We start from the raw sequence: 10,325 nt of genomic DNA on the forward strand, positions 1-10,325 counted from the left end.
GGTAGTGATGATCTTTTAGCACATCTCCATAAAGTTTTTAGCTCCGACAGAGTTAAAAATGTTAACCATGTTACATCAAATCATTCTTTCAGCTACAACAGCTCAAATCTGCTACTTCACTGAAGTCCTGCTGTCTTCCTTTTTAATTACGTTTAACCTACCAACAGCTTTCTGATAACAAAACCTGAGAAAATGGCTAAAAATAATTTTTTTTTGTTTTATCTTTTGAACTCAGAGGATGCTAACTTAAGAAGATAGCAGCCAGCAGCTTACCTACCATCTTCTTCAATCACTTCTGTGTTTGCTTGTTGTATGGAGAAGTGGATGTAAACACTCAGTGGAAATGCTACAGCCTAGTCCAGTCCTGTTGTAAAAGCATCTTCCAGTGTGACTTTGCTACAAATGCAAACAACCCAGACAGAAGACTTGTAACTGTGAGGCAATATTGTGATTTTTGTTTTACTCCGGATTGATGAGGAATCAGGTGCCTTTTATTTTCAGTTAGATCTAAATCTGAGATATGGGAAAAGGGAGAAGAGTTGTTATAATTTCTGTCATTTTAAGAATATTAATATGGGCCTCGGCTCTCTTTTTTTCACCTTCATCATTTTGTAATTGTGAAGAATAGCTCATCCTATACTACTAGAAATATAAACACTTCATTTTGAGATAATTGGTGTCATTTTCCAGACCGGCTTCCTTTTCAGGTCTCTTCGCTCCCCATTAGCCGCAGCCAGCCTCTGCACGTCCTGTGCCCCTCATCAAAATGCATTTTTTTCTGCTTACAACCCCGCACCTACAGCGCATTCACCCTTCGATTGGGGTATTATGCATTGCCTCAGCAACCTCTTCTGTATGCACTGCCCATATCTACACCAAGTCCTCCGCTCCCTCTGTACCCTTTTCTTTCTCATCTTTTGTTGAAGCCTGCATTTATTTTCAAAGACTCCTCTACTCAGCCTTTTATGTGCCATGCTTTAAACCCTTTTATTCCCCTGAGCATTCCCAGCTATCCATTCTTTCCCTGAGAGGGAGGTGGATCTTCCTTGAAGTCATTATTCAGGGAAAGGAGACTAGGCCCCATTATTTGATTGATTTCACAAGTCATTTAAATGAATGGTATGTATGCGCAACTAGCAAATGCTTGTTAAAATGGTTAATTTGATCATTTCTTTTTAGTGATAGTGGGAGAACATAAAAATCACAAAATGAGTAACTGAGCAAAATGGCAAGAACTATGTTTTGTCCTGCTTTCTTTGAAATAATATTAAATGACAACATAAATCCTATAGAAATATTCATGGGGTATTACTATATCTACCAAGAGTTCATTATGTCTTACATTACTAGAATGAAAGGCAAAGAAATGAGTGATTAGATTATGATGTTAAAGCTGCACCATTTTTATTTAAGCAATTGCATTACTCACAGTGTAGCATGCCAGAAAAATGACTGGTTCAGTGACAAATCTCCTTGTCTATAACAAAGCCCCTTTTAAAATAATTAGCAACAGGACAGAAAGTAACATACAAAATACCTTTAAATGTAGGAAAAATGAGAAATTATTCTGATGTCCTAAATTAACCTAAAGCACTCGCTTGTATGACAAAATCACTGCAATAATTTTTCTAACTTAGTGGTCTTCATGCAGGGGAGGTTGAACACTTAAATAGGGTAGCGGTTAGGACAGGAAGGACAGTGACAAAGCTTTGCAAACAAAATCTTGCCACAATCCACCTCACATGCATTCCTTCGGTCAATACCAGAAATTTTTTACTTTACTGAGGGAAAAAAAAATTAAAAAAAAAAAAAAAAAAGAGAGTTTTTTCTTAAAAATAAGACTGTCTACTGTCAACGTACTATAAACATAAACAACATATTCCTGATTATAGTTAATTAAAAGACCTTAGAAAAATACTACATTGGCTTCAAGTCAACAGGCTAAGTTTCTATTGCCAAACATTTGGGTATGATTTCCACCAGCTTTATCAGGAATTGCACCTGTAATCAGTTAACGGAGAGACTTAATGGCCATGGAAATAAAAGATTCCAAAGTCATGTCTAACAGTGTGTCCAAATAAGCCTGGGACAATTGCTGGAAGTATGGTTGGAAACCACACCACTTTATTTTGCCAGACAGGTGTACTGATGACAGGCATCCTATGTTCGGAGAGCTCATTTAGGCATAAACGTATTCCTTAATAGCAGAGCCTTAGTCTTGTGAGAGACTGAATTGTTATCTTGAGCTATTTGTCTGAAAGATTGTTTGTTGTGAGACTGGACTATCATCTCAAGCCATTCGTCTCAAGGATTGTTTGCTGTGAGGAGTCACTTATCCCAGAGATGGCTTGTTTAAGCAGGGCACTCCTCTGTCCAAAAGGACGATTACCAGGTCACTGAGGCATCCAGGGGAGGAGACAGCCCGGAGCCAGCAAAGAATGTGGAGACTACCATTCTCATGGAAACTGTAGTCTGAGATAAGATACTGGTTTCTGGTGTTGGTCACACGAAGGTCGTGTGATAGACGAAACCCACAGTGCGTGACTAGTGCATGAACAGTACGTATGTGCATGCATCATCGGAGTACGTCCTATAAAAAACCATGGAGACAAGCCGTGGTGTGCACCCATCACCGAAGAATTGAAGACTGAGGACCAACAAGATGCCGCTGGATCCATGGTGGTGACTATCCTTGCAACTCTATCGCGTCTGCTTCCTTGATTTCTGCATTTTCTTACATTCTATCCTATCACTACTATTTTCTACTTTTGATGCTTTTGATAATAATAGTTCTTTTGCGTATATGGCATTTGACCTTGTTTGTGTCTTAATCTCGCTCTTGGGATCATATGAAAACCCTCCCCGATATTGGATGGGAACAAGTCTTAATGCTGGAATTTCCTAGGGGCTCAGCATTTGTTAACCTCCAGCCCTGGTCCCAAGTTTGCCTCCCTTTGCTCAAATAGAGGAAAGGAGCTGCAGTGACTCACCACTTGTCCCTGGCCAAGGACTTCTCTCCAGCACGTCCCCAGAAGCATTACAGCTAGCGCAGTGCCAAACCCTTTGCCATCACCTTCCGCAGCTCTGGTCCTAGGCGTGTCTCAGGGATGGCTTCTGCGCAGAAATCCCCAGCTGCCAAAAGCCCCCTAGAAGCCATGGGCAAAAGGTACAATGTTACTTTAAGGACTGTATTAAAAAGTTTCTGCAGTCATATCGCAGTTGCCCATTGGACTAAATTGCCGTAAGGCACTCCCTTTGCTAGTGTAAGCTTGATTCCCATGAGGGACTGTTTCTTCCTGGAGGTTAATCCTTCGATTGTGTATTCTCTATGTCAGTAACTTTATTATACTCTTAACAAGAACAGAGTCATTTTTCATGCATCTCTTTACAGCAGTGATTAGGAAGCACCTTCAAACTGGTTATTATTAAGTTTGCCTATGCTTATGTGCAGTTCGCTACCACTTCCCAGGCCACACAGCAATGAATGACCCTTTGTTCCATGTTAAGCCCTAAGCTTGTCAGAGCTGTGCCAGTAGGTCCATCTTTATCAGGGATGTACTCGTTTCTTGGTCGAAATTCCTTATCTCTGTCTGAAGTCAGCTGAAAATAGTGTCTAAAATGCAAGGTCACTCTTACTGAAGCCTATGGAAAGCAGTGATCCCAGCAAAGCAAGTATCCTTCAGGACGTATAGTGCCTTCCATACACTGAAAAACACCGGTCTCTCATATGCATGCAGAGATATGCTTGTATAACTTGTATTATTTATGCTCTAGACTTCATCAGTTTTCCATATTAAAATGGGATGATTTCATATTCACTCTGTGGCAGCATATGCTGATCATCCTGGAAAATATTAATCATTTTTCTACGGTTTCAATTCTACAGAGTTATTGTTCTGCCATTTCTGTCTTCACACTGGATGAAGACTTACCCACTGGTGTCATTGTAAGATGATAGACTGTTACCGGGTCCTTACTAGAGGCATAAAGCATGTGTTTAAGGAATTAAGTTAATAAAGAAATAGGAACTCGGTGGCAGGAAATAGCATTACAGACTTTAAGAACACCAGGCGCGTAATTAGTACTGTGGCATAATGATGAAAGAAGGTAATAAAATAATTTTGCTTCATTCTGTAATTCTTAGAGCAATGCAAATTAGCTTGTCAGCAGGGAAGGGTTGGTTTCTTTTCTTTAAATTTCATCTGTATGCTGTCTTAATGTTATTTTCTTTTTAAAAGATTTTGCAGAACACAGTGAATACCATACAACTGAAATTTGAATTCACATGGTACATGAATGATTGTCCTTTTTCAGGTTGAGAATCTCATCTACAGCACAATTAGAAGAGTCTGTAGTGGCTGGAGGATCAGTGGTTCTCTAGTCCCAGGAAAAAACGCAGGATGTGAGCATTTGATCTGTGATCTCTGCAAAGCCATGGAGGCTCAGGAGGGTGGAGATAACAACATCACTGTACCAGCCTTATTCAAAGCAAAGATGCTGCAAATACTCTGATAAAGAAATTAAAATTCAATTATATAAAAGATTTAGGTTTGATTAAGAAGTAGAAAATTGTGAAGCATAATGTATAGGAGTGTTAAGTTTGAAATATAGTCATAGAACCTTTAGGAACTGTGTTATGTGTGACCATAGGAACCTCAGTATTGTTAAGTTTGAAATAGCTAACCACAGAAACCTCACCAGGAACTTACTGGTTTTCTTATGTTTTGTTTCAAGAAACTAAGGAACCTGTCATGGACACCAGTTTGCTGCTTGGAAAGCCCCTTACCCTTCCCATCTCGATACGAGTATCGAAGATTCCAATCAGTAGAGCTAAGTGAAATTGACCAATGATTGTTTTTAAATAAGACTATTGATAAGGTGATATCATCAAAAGACCAATCGTTATAACGGTTAAATTTAAGAGCGAGCATAGTATGCATTTTTATGTAAAGAGCTCATGTAACAATGACTTGACAGAAAAGTCCATAAAAACTGATGGATTTTGTTCCTAAGCTGGACACGCCTTCGGAGGAGCAATCCCCCGTGTCCCCAGCGCTGCAAGAAATGAAGTGCCTGCTTCTTAATGTCACATCGGTGTTAAGGAGTTTTATTCCGGATTTCGGTAACAGAGAGAAATCATGTTGGTGGCAATTTGAAAAATTCAGAGTGACGAGAAGAACCAACATGCTTGATTTATTTAAATTTTGTGGAAAACAAAACCAAATATTATCTCATAAAATAATGGTGAAGAAAAGTTGTAAAGCAATAAACCACTAGTGCCATCTCCACTTCCTGCTGATGCCCATGTCAAAACTTCCCCTGCACTACTTGTTATTTCTTCCATATATTAAAAAACGATTATTTAAAGTACTGATCAGAGAGAACATTGTGCCACTCTCCTATTCCAAATCCTTACATTTTTTGTTTCACACACAGAACATGTTAAACAACTGCAGAGGCACTGAAATCAATGCTCTTCCAGTATCAGTACTGCATTTGCTCTGTAACCATTTTACTGTTGGATATATATTTCCTGTTGACTGTATTTATAATATATTTGCAATACAAAACTGAAACTTATTAATTTGCTTTTTATTTCTGGACGATAATGGAATGTGATCCAATTCTCTGCTTTTTATTTACCTTTACTATTTTCAGCAGGATACTGGAGTTCAAATTTCTTTAGAAAGATAACAGTTAGTCTGAGTTTCCATATATAGTAAGTCAGTCTGCTGCTATTTCATTAAAACCTAATTTAGACTGAACTAAACACTTCTCTGAACTAATTAATCTGACATGGAAAACTTCAGAGCACTAAATCACTAATGGTCTCATTTTATGTTAATAAATGTAGGCAGATATATTGATATCTTGTAGATTCATGTCTATATGGTATAAAAACACAGAAGAAAAGAGAAGGAAAAGCAAGACCTGACAGGGACATAAGTTTAATGGAGCCAAGCTTGGTCAAGAAATGGGACTGGGTTCTTTTATGAGAAAGGTGGACAGGAATTATAGGCCCAGAAGGTGGGAGCTGGTGATGGGATGTAAGGCAACTCAGGAAGCCACTCAGTCCATTCCAGATGGCGAAGGCAGCATGGGAGAAGGAGCTCACTGCCAGCTGTGGTGAGACAAGCAGGGGAAACACAACATTTAAATGATTCCTATTGAATTACATAAAAAGCCTGCATTCAAAGACTGTTAGGGTTTCAAAGTTGGGTACTCAGAGGATAGGAAATGCCTGATTTAAATTTTCCTAGACAAATTAAACTTGTAACTCTTGTACACACTGTAAAATCTTTAATTACAGGATAACATATAGCTTTTTACACAGGACCTTTGGCCTTTCTGTGCACATGGAGGGCATACATTTAATGAGCAACTATTCATTAGTTTGTTTTATCCTCTTTGTTAAGTGCGTGGCCTCATGCCTTATTTGCTATATCCTATTCCAAGTCTGCCTTGAATACACCATTAGTAATATCATCATAGGATCTCCCACGTAATTTATTGCTATAGTACTTCGTGCTTCACAAACATTAATTAATGTCTCCAACCTCCTTGTAAGGACAGGCCATTTTTCTTATTTTTATGGTTGGGAATAGAGTGAGATGACAAAGGACTGATTTTTTATTTTTTTTTTCAGGAAACTGGCATCCCTGTGCCTCTTCTTGAAGAAACAACCTGGTGTTTCCATCCTGGTGTGAAGCCAGGGCCCCTTCCCCTCCTCCTCCAGTAACACCGTGCCAGCCATTTGATGTACGATGAGAGTTTGAGCGGCGGCTCCACTTGGCTGTGGCACACAACAGTCCTGACAAAGTGAGTTCCCACACCGATACGCTCACTGGGACATTGCTCCTGGCCTGGGGGAGGTACAGGTGGTCCAGCTGATTCTCCCACACTTCTAGAAGGATGGACAGCTGTACAGTGGGCAAAGTTTGACCTCATCCACGGCTTCCTCCTAAACACCCATGGCCACTCCAGTGCCTGTAGACACGAGCTCATGGGAATTATAAAGCTGCCCTGGATCTTACAGAAGTGTCCACCTCTAAAGTTGCTCTGGTGGACTCCTCAGTACAAATCCCAGGGAAATCACCCTACAGGACACCGGCGTACTGAGCTTCTCATCATGGTCCTGCACATTCACATGGGCTACCTTTAATTTTAGAAGTTTACATTTGCATTGCTCCCTGTGTTGTAAATACTCTGATAAAGTAATCAACATTTGATCTCATAGAAGAGTTAGGTTTGATTAAGAAGCAGAAAATAGTGAAACACAATGTATAAGATTGTTAAGTTTAAAAATAGCTAACCGTAGAAATCTCACCAGGAAGTTGCTGGGTTTTTCTGTTTTGTTTTAAGAAACTAAGGAGATCGTCATGGACACCAGTTATGTTGCTTAGAAATCCCTTACCCTTCCCATCTTGATTTGAATAACAAGAATTCCCATCAATAGAGTTAGGTAGAACTGACCAATGATTGTTTTGGGGTAAGAATATTGATAAGGTTATATAACTAATGAAACCAATCATTATAAAGGTTAAATTTAACAGCGAACATATTATGCATTTTTATGTAAAAGAACTTATGTAACAATGACTTGACAGAAAAAGTATATAAAAACTGATGGATTTCAAAACTAAGTTGGGCACGTTGGGCAGAGCTATCCCCCGTGTCCCCAGCACTGCAAGAAAGAAATGCCTGCTTATCTACTTTGTGTAGATGAGTTTTTCTTCCCATTGCTAACATCTGTGCAGTTGAAACAAGCCTGAGTTACTGCCATAGCCAGCAGGAAATTTTTCCAGTAGGAAATGGCATCAAGCACATTCCTCAGTCCTCTGCCTTCCCAGACCCATTAGATCCCAGCCTAGCAGACGCAGAAGTGCTGCACAGAATTCTGTGAAGAGCTATAGCAGAAGTGTCAGCCTTGGTATGGATGGAGCACAAGTGGGAAATGTCTGGGTGTGGGAGAAGAAGTGGAAGAAGAAGGGATGAAAGAATAGCATGTGTTAATGGCACCTAAATTTGTAGGTCGTCAGGTCCCCAGCACAACTATCTGCAGTTTCTCTAAACACCCAGATTAAAAAATAAAAAAGAGCAACCTAAATACAACAGCCTACACCCAGAAGGAGAGACAAAAGAACAATGAACTAATCAGCAATTTTGCCTCGTGACTCACAGAGGTGGGACAGCAGGAGAGACAAAGGATTCACAGTCACTGTCAACTTTTAAAAGGGAAAAGACACATTCAAAAACCAACCACGTGGTTGCCAGTAATAAGAACAGCCCAGAAGACACAATGAGAACTAAACAACCAGCTTCCCTCATACTGTCATTGCAAATAATCCTGGACAGACCATGTGCAGACACATCTTCAAGCTTCTGCGTATGAAAGAATGAGTGAGTCAAATCTATCAGAGAATGACCGTGCATGAGTGGTACCTGGTTTGTACAAAACACAATGACCTTTCCTTCTTATGCTGTCTCTTGTTGAGGGTTGCTCCATTAGCTGAGCTTTGCAGAACAATTCTGGATGCCAGATGCTGCTCCATGGCTCCCCTCCCTTCTGCCAGGACTCTGCGTCGGCTTGGCCTCAACGTGCAAATCATCTGCCCTGGCTAAGAAGCAGGACGTGCTCCCAGGTGTGATTTCCCGGTGGAAATCAGGTCAGATGATGAGGGAGAACCAGCACACAGCGAAGGGCTTCGGGTGGGCACGGGCTTACGGCTCTGGCTCTCGTGCAGGCACAGAGCGTACCTGGCTTCCCGCAAGCCAGCATCTGAGTGTTGCACCGGGAATGCTACGCAGATGGCAAAAAAATATCTCACCCATTCACCATCATGCCCTGGCCCTTCGTTATGTCCTCTCTAACTGCTGGCGAGCTGTGTCAATCACCTCTACTGCCTGCAGAAAGGCAACGTTCATCTCCTCTCCCAGGTGCTCGCCTGTTACAACAGTTTTAGGTCACCAGTCTGCTAAGGCACCCACCAAACTTCAGAGGTTCGGGAGGGGATCTTAAATACCAAAGCCTACACAGTCTTTACAAGCAAGTCACTCCTCCCTTGGCTATTAATAGCTTTGCAAACTCCTGTAGCATGTAGCTAAAGTACACATCTTTAAATATTTTATGAGCTTGTGACAGTCACCCATTCATCATTTATGGTTGAGCGCTAAAATATTTTGCAGACAACTGTATCTAACACCAGAAAGTGTTAATAAATATCGGTAACATAGTGAGAATCAGCATAATTAACATTTTAATTTTCAAAACACTTTAAACAAGAATGAATCCATAGAGGATCCTCATGGCAGAGGTAGGCGCTGAAGAGAAATTCAAACTTTTTAATTTCCATGCAGCACTGGGAATGTGAGCCTGGGTTATAGTCTTATGCCATCAGGTCTGGTAGCTCCGTTTACATGTGAATAAGTAGCACATACTGTAGTTGTATTTTCTTGTGTACCGTACTCTGCTTTCCTTACAGTTGAGCTTTTAGCTTGGGCCCCATGAAGTTACTGCTGAACAGGCTGCATTTAGACACGGCAGCGTTTTGGTTCTTGCCAGGCAAAATAAACTGCTTCAGTGCGTGGCTATCTACAAATATCATGCTTGGTCATAGTCAACATTCACATAGAATTAAGTTACTTTCTATATCTAAAAGCTAATCCTTTATTGTAAAACAGATCCACGCCATAATAAGCAAAGAGAAAATAATGGTAAAGTAATAATAAAGGACTAGTTTGTCTCTGCATCACTTCAGCAGTGCAAAGGGACGCCAGTGAGAATGATAATCATGGCCAAAGCCATTATACAGCCCAGCTGTAAAATTAGTCTAACAGTCTGAGGCAACAGCTACATATTACGTTCAGCACTCCTTAAATAGTTATTTTCCAGCCCAAGCAACTCCCTGATCTGGTTCATGGCACAAACACCCATGCTGGCACAGAGGGCAGAAAAGAGCAGCAGAAAAGAGGGTGCCAAAAGAGCTGAAGGATGAAGCGCTTCTTAAGCCCTCATCGCCAGGAGGTGAAGATGCCCAGAGCTACAGCCTTATGCAAACAGTCCCATGAGTTCATCATCATGTCTTTCAGGGACATGGTTTAGTGGTGGACTTGGCAGTGTTAGCTTTACAGTTGGACTCCATGATCTTAAAGGTCTTTTCCAACCTAAATGATTCCATGATCTTTCCATAGCAATTTGTGGTGTCCTTCCTCATGGTCATTAGGATGCAATATTTTTAGAACTAAGCAGTCAAGGGCCTCTGGTAGTACGTTCAGGAGAAAGTCCAATCTTATGAAATGTTGACAAAATGTAAACATTAGGTGAC

Source organism: Buteo buteo, chromosome 19 (assembly GCF_964188355.1).
Source record: "Buteo buteo chromosome 19, bButBut1.hap1.1, whole genome shotgun sequence".
NCBI classification, from domain to species: domain Eukaryota; kingdom Metazoa; phylum Chordata; class Aves; order Accipitriformes; family Accipitridae; genus Buteo; species Buteo buteo.